This window comes from Rhinolophus sinicus, chromosome 16 (genome assembly GCF_057876585.1).
Source record: "Rhinolophus sinicus isolate RSI-liver-muscle chromosome 16, RSI-T2T, whole genome shotgun sequence".
NCBI lineage: Eukaryota > Metazoa > Chordata > Mammalia > Chiroptera > Rhinolophidae > Rhinolophus > Rhinolophus sinicus.
The window spans coordinates 152,612,195-152,629,275 of NC_142516.1; the positions used below are offsets into that span (position 1 = coordinate 152,612,195).

Sequence of the window (17,081 nt, forward strand, 5' to 3'; positions counted from 1 at the left end):
GTCCTGACTAGGTAAATCTTCTCTTTTTCAGTATTGATAATTTACATATTAAATAGTTAACGCCAAGAATACTCTCACTTGGGCCTCCAGTGAAATTTTAACAATATAATCCAAATGAAAATATTCTGTAAAGGGACAACAGTGATTGGAACTTGAAGAACTAAAAGCATATTTTTAAAGAAAACATTCTCAAAATAATAAGGTTTAATGTTATCTCTGAATAAATTAAACACTACTATTATGAAAATATACATATTATGAAAAATATATATATATTATGAAAAATATATATATTATGAAAAATATATACATTACGTATATATATGTATATTATGAAAATATATATATTATGAAAACTATACTATGAAAAAAAATATAGATAATGAAAAAATATATATACATTTTTTTCAGTAGGAGGTACCTAAAACCATAAACAGGGAATAAGACATTTCCAAATAAGAAATGGGTTAGAGGAAAAGAGATTATTGCTATTCCCAAGACTATAGACTCAGTTTTTCTGAAGACAGTATTAACAGGAATTTGAATATCATCGGGAAAATCTCTGTTAGGTCTCTGTGAGTTTCAATGAATGGTGTTTAATAGACTCGCTGGGCAATCAGATTGTGATAATTTAGAAGAGACATACCAACCTCTTCATGTAAGGTGTTCATGAGTGATTTTTCTTTATTTTTTTTTGTTTTATGGTTGTAATCAGATTCACAACGTGAAGTATCATTAATCCTATATGATAATGATACTCCTACCATGATTTATGGAAAAAGGTAAAGCAATTCTGATATCCGACAATAGTTACAGTCATTTTGTCTTGTCCCTATGGACATGTTACTTTGTTTCATTAACTTCAGTAGTTTTGTGAAGCTCAATAATGTTCACATATAGTATTTAAATATTTTCATATCATAGGATAATGATAATATGAATTTGAGAAAATAAAATGATACAGGATGTGTTTGTCATTCTTTCTGGAGATTTAGTAAAAATCATTCAGAAAACATATTAGCCTGCATCATTAGGTGTAATGTAGTCAAATCATATTAGAATGTATCAGACTCAAAAATAGAGTCTAATTTGATTAATTATGCTACTTCAAAGAGACAAAATTATTTGGCATCATGTAACTCTAAAGGAATTGGCTAACACAAGGGAAAGAAACAAATTGCAAATGTGTTGAATATAGTAAAACTTTAAAATTCTTACATTTGATTCCATCTCAACAAAAGATTTTAGGAGTGAAAATATAGTACTTATAGTATTTTATAGAAGAAAAGTCTGCTAGGAAAATTCATCTTGACTATAAATAATTTGATGATGGACTATGATTTTGCAAGATTTACTTAGAAAATCAGGTATAAACTTGAACCTCTACAGAGTTTTTGAAAGATAATGTAATTTGGGGTAAAGAATAGTAAAATAAAAAAGAACTGATTGTTCTACCTTACTGATTAATGTAACGGTTCCTTTACCATAGGGTGCACATAAGACTCTACACACCAACACAATTTTCTAAGAAGAAAAATTACATGTAGTCAAGTGCACAGAAAAGAAAATAAGATGCTGTATAACATACTAGAATTATACTCCAGAAGACTGTTTTTACTTGTTTGATTTTTTTGTTTTTTGTTTTTTGTAAATAATTCAAAGCATTTAAATAGTTTATTCTTGGACCAAGTTTTTGGTTCCAGGTAAAATGTATTTTCCTTATTAATTATGAAACCATAATAGGCAATAGATAATAGAAACAGAAGATTGCTCATAGTGTTTCTTCCATATTTCTCCAAAAATATTAGGAATTATCCTTCTTACAGGATTTTAAATTACTACTTGAACCCCTTGAAATTGTTATTTATGTTAGATGCATCACATTAAAAAAATGATGAAATACTAGGATTAGGAATACAAATTTCTGTACCAAAGTAAACCTTACTAGCAGGCACAAAAGCAATTCTCTTCTGTGAATGATACTAGCCAATCAATGAGAGAGTGAAATATTCATCTAGGTTGGAAAATAAATTATAATCATTCCAAAGATCCAACAGAGAAGAAATATAATTTTGAAGTCAACACTCAGGGAACAATAAATGTGCAAGTAACAGAAGCACTGCCCATTCTTATGTACAATCAATAAGAAAACGATGTGTACAAGAATTGAGTTTGTGAAAAAGAAATCTTCCCTTGCCATTGTTTTTCAATTATTAATTGGACAGGTAAGGAGACTGATGAATAAAAAGTTTTTATGTTTAACTTCATCCTACAGACTCTGCATTGGAAAGGGTTATTGGTATTTATTTTAGAAATATTGGACTATGACTTATGAAGATATGAAAATTTCCAGTAAAAAATGTGAAATTATTTGGAATACTTCTTTTGCCTTTAATTGATTGTTTAGAACAAAAACCTTAATATGCTTTGGAGAGTGTGCAAAGAAAAGAACAGGAGTGTAATGTCTACTAAACTTTATTTTTTAAGACCAGATTTTCTTTTATAAAATGACTGGTACTCATTGTTCTTTACTTAGCAAGTTAGGCATGGGTTTAATTAAATCTGCAGTAGGATTAAGCCCTATGTGTGCTTTGCATGTAGCCTAGAAAGCATTCATTTCCAAAAAGGATTGCACATATATTTAGAAAATAATAAAAAACCCAGGTGAGTTTCATGTGTATTTCTTTGTTTGCAAAAGTCTATCGAAGTGCATTTATGAGGCCAGAGTACATATAAGGAAAGCTTATTCCTCAAAGCAGATGTAGGATGCCATAATTAGGATCATTATATTCATAATATAGAAAATTACGGTTTTAAAAATTGACTTGCGAGGAGATCCAAGATGGCGGATTAGATAAACACTGTTTCTGCTTCCTTCCATGAACACATTAAAATTATAACTAAATTATAGAACAGTCAATCTGGAGAATTATCTGAAATCTAGCTGAACAGAAGTTTTATAACTAAGCATATAAAGAAGAAGCTATGTCAAGACTGGTTGGAGGGGTGGAAACACAAAATGGGCTAGCCCCAAAACTCCATGTGGCAGTTGAGAACCAGGAAGGATATGTTGGCCACAGAGTTTCCCCCCAGAGAAGCAAGGGAGCCTAGCTGCAAACCAATCTCCCCAGCATGGAGTACTGGTGTCAGGGAGAGGAGCCACCATAACATCTGGCTGTGAGAAACAGTGGGGATTCTTAATATCTGGGTGGGAAGGAAGGCTGTGGGAAACTGGCTCATACACAGACTCTTTTACTTGCAGGCAGACACTGTGGGCTCCACCAAAGGGACAGTAACTCAGGGGTGTCGGAGACATACAGGGGGCAGATGGAGGTGTGTAGTTTCATAGCAAGGGCTGGAGGAGAGATGCCATTTTCCCGGTGTGGGGTCCTCTTCCTATGCAGCAGGTGCCATCTTTCCTGTGTTGAGTCCTCCCCACAGGCCAAATCTGAATCTTATTGGTTTGGTGAGCTGTGCTCGTTCCACCCTGCTGACTCACGGGGAACCTGCCCACCAAACTCACCAATACTGGTGAGCAGACAAACAAACACAGAAAGGGAGCCAAAATGAGGAAATAAATTCATCCCAAAGGAAAGAACAGGAGAAAAATAACTAAATGAAATGGAGGCAAGTAACCTACCAGAAACAAAGATCAAAACAATGGTTTCAAGGATGCTCAAGGAACTCAGTGAGAACTTCAAAACATAGATGGAAAGCATAAAAAAGGACATAGAAAACATAAAAAAGAACAAGTCAGAAGTGAAGACTACAATAACTGAAATGAACAATGCACTAGAAGGAATCACCAGCAAACTACATGAAGCAGAGGATTGAAGCAATTTGGAAGACAAGGTAGCAGAAAACACACAAACAGAACAGCATAAATTAAAAAAAACAAAAGAATCCCCACAAGATGAGGATAGCTTAAGAGCCCTCTAGGACAACATGAAGCATAGGAAGATTCACATCATAGGGGTACCAGAAGAAGTAGAGAGAAAACAAGGGATTGAGAATCTGTTTGAAGAAATAATGAATGAAAACTTTCCTAACTTGGCAAAGCAAATAGACGTACAAGTCCAGGAAGTGCAGAGAGTCCCAAACAAGATGAACCCAAACAGGCCCACACTGAGACACATTATAATTAGAATGGCAAAGGTTAAAGACAAACGGAAAATCCTAAAAGCAACAAGGGAAAGACAACTGGTAACTTATAAGGGAACTTGCATAAGACTGTCAGTTGATTTCTCAACGGAAACTTTACAGGCCAGAAGGATTGGCACAAAATATTTATCAGGATGAAAAGCAAGGACCTACAGCCAAGATTACTCTAAACAGCAAAGCTATCATTTAGAATCAAGGACAGATAAAGAGCTTCCCAGACAAGAAAAACCTAAAGGAGTTCATCACCACCAAACCAGTATTACAAGGAATGTTAGAAGGACATTTTAAGATGGAAACAAAAAAACAAAAAACAAAAAAGATCAAAATTATGAATAATAAAATGGCAATAGCTACATATCTATCAATAATTATTTACAATGTAAATGGGTTAAATGCTCCACTCAAAAGACACAGGAAGGCTGAATGGATAAGAAAAACAAACAAACAAAAAAACAAAAAAAAAAAACCTTACATATGCTGCCTATAAGAAAATCACTTCAGATTGAAAGACATACACTACTTCGAGGGGACATGTGTATCCATATGTTCATTGCAGCATTGTTTACAATGGCCAAGATGTGGAGGCAGCCTGGGTGTCTGTCGATGGAAGAAAGGATATAAAGGAGGTGGTACATACTCGTATATACAATGGAATATTGATCGGCCACGGAAGAGAATGGGTTCTTGCCATCTGTAGTGGCATGGATGGACCTGGAGGGTACTGTGCTGAGAGGAATGTAAGACAGAGAAAGACAGATGCAATGTGATTTCACTTATACGTGGAATCTGAAGAACAAAATAAATAACAATAACAAACAACAGAAACAAACTCACAGATACATAGAACATATTGATGTATGCCAGATGGGAGATAGGTTGGGGTGAGTGAAAAAGGGGAAGGGGTTAAGAAGCACAAATTGGTTGTTATACAGTAATGATGGGATGTAGGGTATAGCATAAGGAATCGAGTCAATGGTATTGTAATAACTATGTATGGTATCATATTGGTACTAGATTTGTTGGGGTGATAGATGGGAGGGGATTGCAGGCCGGGTGAAAAAGGTGAGGGGATTAAAAAGTACAAACTGGTAGTTACAAAATAGTCATAGGAATGCAAATTGGAGCACAGGGTATATAGTCAATAATATGGTAATATCTGTGTATAGTGCCAGGTGAGCACCAGACTAGTCAGGGGGATCATTTCTTAAATCATACAAATGTCTAACCACTATGTTGTACACCTGAAATTAATATAAATTGATATTGAATGCCAAGAGTCATTGAAAAATTAAAAAGGAAGGGAAAAGATCAAGGGGAATAAGAGGCCTTCATTTCTAGGTATAAAACAAATAAGTCATGGGGACGGAATGTACAGCATAGGGAATATAGTCAATAATATTGTGATAGTGAGATACAGTGTCAAATGGTTGTTGGTCTTATCATGATGATCACTTCTTGAGGTATATAAATGTGGAATAACTATGGTGTATACCTGAAACTAATATAATATTGTATTTTAGCTATATTTTAATAAAAGTCTTTAAAAACTGACAGTCTTCACCCAGAGTTGCCATAGTTTCCTGTTCCAACAGTGCTTGGACAGAAACCCGGCTCTCATTCCCCCATCCCGCCGGCTAGGCAGATTTAGCCCTCGGCCACCTCATCACATCCCCCTCGGACCTCTGGAAAGTTCCTGCCACCGCTCCAGCATCGCAAAGCTGCCACTGCCTCTCCTTAGCGCCTCGCAGGTGCGCCAGAACTACCACCAGGACTCAGAGGCTGCCATCAACCCCATATCAACCTGGAGCTCTACGCCTCCTACAGCTACCTGTCCATGTCTTACTGCTTTGACCGCCATGATGTGGCTTTGAAGAACTTTGCCAAATATTTTTTTCACCAAACTCATGAGGAGAGGTTACATGCTGAGAAACTGATGAAGCTGCAGAACCAGCAAGGTGGCTGAATCTTCCTTCAGGATGTCAGGAAACCAGACCATGATGACTGGGAGAATGGGCTGAATGCAATGGAGTGTGCATTACACTTGGAAAAAAGTGTGAATCAGTCATTGCTGGAATTGCACAAACTGGCCACTGACAAAAATGATGCCCATTTGGGTGACTTTATTGAGACTCATTATCTGAATGAGCAGGTGTAATCCATCAAAGAATTGGGTGACCGCATTACCAACTTATGCAAGTTTGGGGCTCCTGAATGTAGCATGGTAGAGTACCACTTTGACAAGCACACCCTGGGAGATAGGAGACAGTGAAAACAAGAGCTAAGCCTTTGGCTGGCTACCAGTAGACATGGGGGTGACTTCCTGATCACCAAAGCAGTACATGCATGTTGGGGTTACCTTTATCTTTTATAAGTTGTACCAAAATCATCTACTTATGTTCTTTCATTTGTACCATTTCTTCAAATAATTTGGTACTCCCCACCCCCCAAAAAAAATCTCTAAAACTAAAGTAAGTGTAATATATAAAGAGAAAAACTAATGGAAAAGTAGTGGAAGAATTTGTATCATAAACCTTCTAATTGTACATTAAAACTTTAATATAAAAATAATAAAGAAAAAGAAAAAAGAAACTGCTAAACATAAAAAAAATAAACTAAAAGTTGATATTGCTCTGGTAGGTTTTTATAGTTGACTACTCTAGAATGTATTTTATTTATTTCATTTTTACAGAAATCCTTAATATCACATAATAATAATTTTAAGAATTCACTTTGTTAACCAATTTAAAAAACTATTTCTATGTCTTGTGACCATTTTTCATCCCCACTTCTCATCATCCCCACTCTGCAAAGGAGGTGACACAGAAAATTTCACCAGGTAAGAGGTGGCGGAAGAATAATATTTCCAACCCATTCCACCCGTCACACGAAGCCAATTGATGGTGCAATTAAATATACTAAAACCATCTGCATATTGATTTAACAAACTGTAGAGCAAATATAAACATTATGCTATTATGGAACTTTATTATAGAATTAAAATTTAAACATCATTAGTCCAAGTTAGCAAAAGAGTTTACCAATTTTCCTGAGATATATTTGAAAAGCTTTGTAGTCAATGGGAACTTTTGCATAAAAAAGCAAAAGATTTTTATTAGAGTGTTTACTTTCCTCTACACCAGAGAGCCTGAAACTCCCAGCTGATTTCATTTATGATCACTTTTCATCCTAACTTCCTCCACAACTGTTAGATGGCACTGTGCCCTCTAACAAGGTCCTATGCCAATTTTTCTAGGACACACATGTCAATCAAATGTGGGATTCAATAGAGAACAAAGCAAATGCCATCTCTTCAGCAGGTTTCTATTATCTCTCACATTAATACTTATTAACACAAAATACATCTTGAGTGCTAAAATTAAAATTATGAATTGCAGAAGAAAACGTAGCATGGTAGACGTAGGTGACTGAATCTTCCCACAGACAAGTTTAACTCTAGGAGGCCCATGGAAATCGATTAAGTATAGAGGTATCCTACTACTCAACAGTGTCTTTGGAATTTGAAGCGATTTATGAAAAGAGTAACAACATGGTATTTTAAGAGTAAGCTGTGTCACCCCCAAATTAGTGGTGAGCCCAATTATAAGAGTGACAGCCAGAAGGTACATCCAAAAACACTATGTGGAATGCTATACAAAGCAGTATGGCCTACAACTTTCAAATCAATTGCTAGTAGATTACTTAACTAGCCCTTTTCTGTACAGACCTACATGTCCAGATGTGCAATCCTGAATATGTAGTTTCTAGGTCATATGTCTATAACCCCAATAATTGTCACACTGGAAATTTCACTCCCAGTAAAGAATTTTACTTAGTCCAACTCACTCCACCAAGGAGGAAAAAAAACGAATTCATTGAGACAACTAGCGTCAAGTAAGAATTCAATCCCAGTTATCTTTATCTCCTATTCTTGGCCTAGTGAGCTCTGGATTATTTCAAGCAACACTTCTCTTTACTTTTTCCCCTATGTTATATTCATATCATATTTGTGGTATAGTATGTATTCATATTATGTACATATCTAATAACATACAATAAAAGATTCCTAGTAAAAGTAATGTGTACTGTGTGCCTAATCAATTAATATTTGCTAATTGTTTATGCAGTTTTATTTTCTCAATAATTAAACAGTGAATTTTCATATCTCCATTAAAATTGATATCCCTGTTGAAGCTAAATCCATGACTGGCAAAATAAAGTGCTTTAACGCAAAAAGGTCCCCATGGGATGAACTTGTATCAATGGACACCTGCATTGTTATGACCCATATGTATACCTTTGTCTTAGCATTTGTCACCCTCTACTATTCATTTGTTTGGTTCTCACTTTGGAAAGGGAGTTCTTTCGGGGTAGCGCTAGGCCTCATTCACCATCATACCCATTGCAATTGCCAAAGAGTTAATGCTTAATAAATGTTTGCTGAATAAAAAGATGAATAAATGCATGAGCTGGTACATCTCATGGATTGCTAAAATGACCCCTGGCTAACCCAACTGATTGTCTTTTTCCTGCCTGGTTTGTTTTCAAAGATTTCTCTTAGGAATGAAAGCATGTGAATAAGACTTTTCTTTCAATCGCTCATTCACGACAACAGTTTTCTTTTTCTTTCTTTTTTTTTTTTTTTTTACTCGTGGGCATGAACTATTAAGGCCTCTCAGAGGAAATTATTTTAATTACAGAAATCAGAACAGCTTAATTGTGAATGTGCAATGTGAGTACTTTACATAAGAGATTAGTTGCTTTTCTCTTCATTTCTTTCCTTTCTCTTTAATAATTCTTATAACACACAGTAAAAATATTCCCAAGATTTCAGCATTTTGGCATATCTTTCTATTCTATTTAACTACACTTAAGGCAATCTACAATGCTGATACTTGAAGACTATGAAACCACATTAATAATTCACTGAACTAAATTGTGATCATGGAGTCAATAAGCATCTGGATAGATGAGTTCTAAGATATAAAGGGAAAGTAGGAGCAAGAGAATAGTTGCTTCAATAACTCTGGAAATAGTATGAATATTTATGTCTACATATAGATAGCTGATATAGATATTTTGGAAATTTGGAATACAAATGAAGATTCATTACTCTTTGACAGATCTCAAAATACTAGATTGTCTAGGTGATAGCAAAGGAAATGCATGGCTTCTCAGCACATATTCAGTCATTAATCTTTCAGTTATCTACAATGACTTTCTACACGGATGTCCCAAAAAACATACAATGGATCTACAGTTCTGTTGAGTAACCACATGCACTGAGTATTTACTTTCTTTTTTGGTGGGGGACGTAGAATTCTAGAAAGACCTACATTAAACCCTTTTCTAAAAGCATGAGAAATTCAGGGCACTATATACAAGAAAGTGGGAGATGTTATACTATGTATGGATATTACCTCTTTCCACTGTTCCAAACATGGTAAGACTAAATGAAAGGAAAAAAAAAATCATATAACAGCAGTAATGATATTTATTCAATGGCTACCATACCCAGATTGTAGTAGTGCTTGGCCTGAGGAATAGTAAAGTTGGAAGGCACATTCCTTCCTTAGGTACTATGTTACAGTCTTCAGGGTGAGGAGGCCCATCCTACAGGAAAATGTGAATACGATAAAGCAACATACAAAAATAACCTCAATATTAACATGGTAAAAGCATAGTATAGAAGTTTTGAAATAAATTTTGACTATAAAATCTGATTAGGCTGCAAGGACCTTCCTGGAGGCACTGGAAGTGGCAATAAGTAGGTTTTAGCAAGTTTTGAATGAGGAAAGAAAGGTGATTTGATGGGGAGAGGAGAAAAAGGCATAACGGGTAATGAAAATGGCAGAGAAACTGTCACAAAAACTTTCATGTGGAGCACAGTTTGAATAAATTCACTTTGAGTGAAACTGGACATTGAGTTGTAACTAATGATACAAGGCAGCAAGGTGAAAGATTGGTTGAAGACATAAGGCTAGGCTGCCAACTTTAGCCTTGTCAATCTCTTGGAGATGGGGATCTGTCATTTCAAGTTTGGATCCAGCAAGAAAGCTGAGCACTCAGTAAACATTCCAGATCATTGGAGTACTACTTGCCAAGCAATATACTGCTTGGATTTATGAACAGGACAGTGACTTAATCAAACTGGATGTGACGAAGATGTGCTTAGGATGCCTGAAAGAAGGTATAGAGCTTAAACCTGGGAAAGTTGCCTTGAGTGGGCAACAGCCTATACCTGAGGTGATCAGAGTTTAGATTTTACCAGAAACTAAGACAATAGAAAGAAAGAGATATAGATGGAAGCAACACTGATTAAGAAAAATACCTATAATGAGACACAAACTGATTGTGCTGCTCTAAATTATCGTGTTTCCCTGAACATAAGACCTAGCCGGACCATCAGCTCTAAAGCTTCTTTTGGAGCAAAAATTAATATAAGACTGGTCTTATTTTACTATAAAAGAAGACCGGGTCTATATAACATATAACATATAACATAACATAACATAACATAACACATTATAATACTGGGTCTTATATTATTTTTTGCTCCAAAAGATGCATTAGAGCTGATTGTCTGGCTAGGTCTTATTTTCAGGGAAACACGGTATTAATCTCAGTTTTCAATAGATTAGTTTGTAGGGTCCCTGAGTACCAAAAAGGAAATACAATTGTAGATGTTGGGCTGAAGACAAAGTAAGAATTGGAGGGGCAGATAGACACAAGTGATCCACAAACTATCTCTCTGTGGAAAATACTGTGACATACTTGTAAACTCTCAAAAACAGGTTTTTGACTCAGCAGTGGAAAGTAGAGAGAAAATGACACTGTGTAGCAAAAATCATGGGATGTTGACATTAAATTGCCTGTCCCCTGAAATTGAGTCAAAGTTGTGCTAAAAAAACTGCTAACCTAATATTCTGGGCTCTCTTGAGGGAAATGATTTTAAAACTCACAATAAATTAGTTTACATATTCTAAATTGATTTAATGAATAGAATTATAAAGCAAGTGTAAAGTCGGCTCTCAAGCACCATGGTATTATGACCCTGCAGGAAAGCTGTGTGCACATCCAGAACGCAGTGGCTGCCACAGAGCTGCTACTTATGCCAGGTTGATCTGATTTGTATCTCACAAAGCGAAACCCAATAACAAATCACAGTTTTGTCAATTTTGTCAACCCCAAGTGCATCATTTTATGCACCCAAATGGCCATTCTCTAAAACTGTATTTTCCCAGTTTCTTTTAAAAACTATGTCCTAAAATGTTTTATGAGAAACTTAAGAGAACCAATACTTCAGGGGCTTTTACCTGAAAAGGACCTTCTTTACCTAAAGTTTATGGAAGTACCCTCAAAACTATCTGAACAAAAGTTAGTCATGTGGTTTTGCATCTTTCCACCCAGGAATGGGCCACCTGTATGAGTATTGGGACTTCTTTTTAAGAGCCAGCTTTCCCTGTGAGCCTCCCCCACCCCATGATAATAATTGGGCAGTTATTTATTTTGTTTACTACGGATGCTGTCACCCATAGATGCTTACCAACTTCTGCCTTCATTAGTCTCATCCACATCCCCAGAGCAGATTTAAAACCATAGATTAATTCATCTATGGTGATTTACAATCTTTCTGATGCTCATTACACTTAGGGCCACCAGCACTACCACATGCAGGGCCTTTGAGAGACTGGCAAGAACAAATCTCTCAATAAAGTGTCTACGTTATTTATGTCAGACTTGTAGTCAGGGCCCAAAACACATTACACAAAGACAGACGATTTCTCTATTTTCCTTATAACTGGAGGAACTGTATAAATAATCAGACACAAGAGTTTAGGCTTCTTGGTGTGAGTTCCTCAAATTCTTTACCTTATTAGGAAGATGATGTATTAAAACAACATATCTCTATACTGTCTAATATGTTAGCCACTAGTCGCACGTGGCACTGAGCATGTGAAACATGGCTAGTCCAAAACTGATACCTGCTGTAAATGCAAAATCCACATCAAAATTTGAGGACTTACGACACGAACAATTTAATACCACATTAATAATTTTTGTTTTGAGTACGTATTTAAAGGGCAATATTTTGCATATACTGGGTTCAGCAAAACTTATTGTTAAAATTAGTTTCACTTGTTTCTTTGAATTTTAATGTGCTTACAGAAAAGTTTAAATTACATATGTCATTACCATCATATTTCTATTGGATAGCACTGCCCAATGCCAGGTTGCTGTATTTAGAGACAAAAGCCTCAACTGTGAGAAGCAGTGTGGATTTACAGCCTGGGCTCCTCAAAGCTCAATCCCAGGTTCCTTATCTAACAAATGAGATAAAAATCATACCTGTCTCATAGGTTATTGTATGGTTTCAATGATAAGCTGTGCAAAGTACTTAGGATAAGTGGCTGGCAGGTACCCAATAACTGCTAGCTTCCGTTTACATTAGACAGGAAGAGAATTTGATAATAGTGATGATGTTATGACGACACTGATAAGAAAAGTTCTGGATCTGTGCTTGCTAAGGTCTGTTTCAGCGGGAGTGAACTTCTAGCTGTGTACCTTATAAAGATGTTCTTTAGGACACTAAAGAGAAGAGTTCTTATCTGATCCCAACATCAGGAATAGTAGTTTGTTTCTTAGCCATTGGTTTGCTTTTATTTGATTAAATGATGTTTACCTTATAGTGATGGCTAACAGGAAGCTTAAAGGAAGGTTTGTAAATCCAATTGTAAACTGAGGAGTTAACCGCGAGTGAGGTTCCCTGATTATGTTTTTTAAACATAGTTGCTACTTGCATATTAAATACTTAGGATATTAAAAACTTCCAAAAATACAATCTTTTTATTTTTATAATTTTTTCCTGAAACATGGCCCTATTTGTTTTTCACTTTTAGGTACTTAGAAACATTTCTCCATTATGTAAAAAAGAGCCAACAATTGTGGCAGAGGGTAATACCAATTTCAGAATCAGAGTAACACCGGGGGTGATCAGACCTGTTTCAAACTGCAATGTGGATACTCAAGGTAAAACAAGCTCAGTCTAAACATTATTTAACTCTAGTTTATTCTTTGCCATCAGAACACACGCCCAGGGTAGTCATATTATCCAAGAAATTGTAGAAATTCACATTTTTATGTCAATTCTCCTCATTTTAGAACATTATTCGAAAACTTGAATTCACACCAAATAAAAGATGGTTGTGGGACAGTTAGGACTCAAGTGCACCAGTGTGCAGTATGGCTGAGATCCAGATTTTTGGCCCAATGGGAACTGTTTTCCAAGGAGTCCTAATAAGCATTTTTCCATCAGCCTATTCCTACCTCCACTTTATGTCTATACCCTTTTTTATCCCTTTAAAAATAATTCTGCTTCTAGTCAATGTAACTGGAGTATATATAAATCAATCAAGAAATTTCAACAGTTTAATACATGACAAGGGAATCAGAGAACTCCCATTTATGCTGGCATTCAGGTGCAAAAAGGGTTAAACTAAACATGCCTACATACACACGTGCACACACACAACTACTTAAGACAGTTGTTTACTTCTCTTAGTAAGACTGTCCAGGGGGTGGTTATTTGTGAAAGATCCCCAGATGTACTGGCAGCAAACAAATACCTTAGTTGTAAAAGAAATATTTAAGAAATAAGAGTAATTTTTTAAAAAATGTTATTGGTGTGGGAACATACTTATAATGTTAAAGTGAAAAAGTAAAATTTGACATTTAGCATGTCACATGATTTAAGAACATATAATATGAAAACATATTAGAGGTAGAAAAAGACTAGAAAGTTTTCACAGAAGTTACTTATGGGTAACAAAAATTTAGCTCTTCTGTGTTTTTGCCATTCTTTCCTTTGTGGATGAGCACACATTAATTTTATACTAAGAAAGATATATGTGAAAGTGCATAAAATTATTTTTCTGACCATCAAGAGAAAATAAATATCCAGGTAATTTAAACTAGAGTGGCACTTTTTATTTAAACGTGTTTTTTTTTTGTTTGTGTTTTTTTTTTTAATTTGAAGGGGAGAAAATGTCCATTTGGCTTGAATGACTCATAAGATTATCTCATTTTCCCAATTCCCTTTGTCCCATAATCACAACACAAGTAAAAAAGGATAAAATGATTAAGAGAGAGAACTTGGATATCCGGAAGATAAAGGTTTTACAAATTATTAAACAATTGGTACATCAGACTGTTACTGGAAAAATGCTATTACTTTAATACACACAGACACACACACACACACACACACACACACACACACACACACATCAGAACAAACAAACAAAAAGCCCTGCACAAATCAGAAATACTTTCAGTCTGAATTCTATCTGCCATCCTAGCCAAAATGTTAGGGTTCTTTTTCTCCACTTCAAAACAAATATTTTGATATCTTATGGAAATAGTGTCATAAATATTTTATATAGTTATAATCTTTCTACAAATGCAGCAAGATATCACAAGTTTCGTTTTTCAATAACATTCTTTATTGGAAGCACAGTTGATTTCTCCTTGGCATAGACTCTAATTTGAGCAGCAAAACCTAAGAAGTAAGGAATGAGGACCTCTGCAAAGTTCTTGGTTCTTTGCTATTTTTAAAATCACCATAAAATCTTTTATTTTTTTACAAAATGCTATCCATTTTCATTGAGAAACAGTGAAATAAATGTTCCTTTATATCTAGATATATTTTTAGTAAGAGGATGTGTTTTTAGAAAGTCAAAAGCAAATGAGGATAGTTTTAACACCCATTATTTGTAAACGCATATATTTCTTTATGGAGAGAACCATAAAGAAACTATGAGAATAGAATGCAGAATAATAACATCTCCATAATTAATATGTTTATGAAAGCTTTAAATGTTCAATGAATGAACTTTTTCAATTGCCAAAATCCTACAGAATTGAACACAGAACATTTCGCCTGGCTAGCTTCTATGAACTGAAGAAGATACAATTTCCATATAAAATCCTGCTATCTGCTGAGTATTAAATATGACAGAGGAATTTTTTACATGCAGCACGTTCTTTCAAGGGTGAAAATGTATTTTCCAAAATCAGTTTATGCCAGCCACTTAAGTGTCAACTGATGTTAACTTGAAGTATCTATTGATTTAGGCCATAGTTTTACTTACATCTGAATGTCAAAGTCACCATTATCCTATTACTGACACTCTGAACTGTCCATTTTCACTCGTGGCTATCCAATTTAGACACAAGAAAATGCAGAGTTTTGATACTGTGTGGGATGATTACTGTTTTCTAAGCATCTGGGATTGATCCATTGTGTTTGTGGTGAATATCACTCATCAAGATGAAGAGGTAAAATGCATACATGTGAAGGGGAATAACCCTTGCTTGTAATCACAAAGATAACAATGGAGAAAATCTATGGTATGTAATAATATACCCCCTCCATCTTTCTTATAATCAAATATCTGTATGACCTATACCTCATTTAAAAAAAAAATACCAACATGTCATACTCTCTACCTAAGTCCTGCTTCAATATGTCAGCACTATTAATGCGATATATCTGTCAAGCTTTATTAAAATTCTTTTTGATGTATATCTTGGCTCATAAACCTCTACAGTGTACCGATATTGCCTCAGGGAATGTCCTTGTAATACTGAATCTCCGAAGATGGGACAATAAAAGAAAACTCCTCCAAACTTGCAAGTTCAGCCTATGATATCACACAGCCTGCATAGTCTCCTGTCAGCACTCTGAACATGCTTTTGCATGTGTAAGTAATTACAGCATGACTATTGTTCAAAGCTTGTTTCACGGAACCTTCTGGTAGGAAAATGCGTTCAGAGATAAATATCCATGAACAGAGTCAGCGTTGACACTGGGATAAACTGTCAGGTCCGTTTTCATTTATGAAGCCATTTTAGAAGCAGCATTCTTTGAGTTACAACACTAGAGTTTTATACTTGGGACTTTTTTATTTGTGGTGTACCTTAATTGGCACATTTCACCAGTGGATGTTCCCTATTAGTAACAAACATGTCTGCTTGTATCGCACATTTCCCATGGCCCCAGAAGAGTTCGTGCACTTGTGGGGCACAGGCCAAACAGTAGACATGCCAGTCAAGTTGGGTTTAAGAGAGACCCTCATGGTTGTAAGCATAGAGAATGTACCCCAGGAGGAAAAGGCGAGGGCAGGAGGGCACAAAAGGGGTAAAGGGAAACTGCATACAAGAATGAGAAAGTTCAAACACACCAATGGACTCAAGCAAAATATGTTCATTATTTTCCTATTCTTAGCATTGTTCTAGAATATGGTACTCTCAGACTATCCGTTTGAGGCTCAAATGATCTGGACAGGCTTTGGCTGATTATGTGATTTTTCCCAGTACGTCATGACCTGATACCTGAACCTAGAGAGGATAACTCAATGCAACTCACACCACAGGAAGACTCACTATGCAAGGTGAACAACATTCAAGGATTAGTCTGCTGATGGTGTCTTGGATGGACACTGGGATAAACTGTCAGGTCCGTTTTCCTTTCCATTTTAGAAGCAGCATTGGACAATGTGAAATTGCTCTTAGGATTTTTACAAAACACTTTCAATTTTTGAACTTAACTTGTTGTAGAACTGTAACGGGGGCTCGTGTTTGGACACCAGTCCACGGACCATCATTTGTCCAGTCTGTTTTAGAATGTATAGGGGCAAAAGAGTTAACTTCTCAACCAATTAAAACCACTCTAGTCAAACTGCTTTGGCTAGGTAGTAACTTTTTAGCAGTCAAATCCAAAGGTCTCTGCCCCTTCCACTTGACTATCTGTTGATGCTGTTGATGACCCTATTTCTTGAGATTCTCTCTCCTTTTACTTTCAGGATAATATGCTTTTCTGGTTCTGGTCATTTGTCTTCCTTTTCTGTATCCTCTTTAAATAT

General features: G+C 35.6%; 1 protein-coding gene and 1 pseudogene across 1 annotated transcript in view; one reads left to right on the top strand and one right to left on the bottom strand.

Annotated features, from left to right (window-relative positions):
• Positions 1-17,081, bottom strand: part of GPC6 (glypican 6) — a 1,038,077-nt gene that overhangs the window by 500,300 nt on the left and 520,696 nt on the right. The gene's annotated exons all lie outside the window — the stretch shown is intronic.
• On the top strand, positions 5,970-6,430 carry LOC109450150 (ferritin heavy chain pseudogene; annotated as a pseudogene).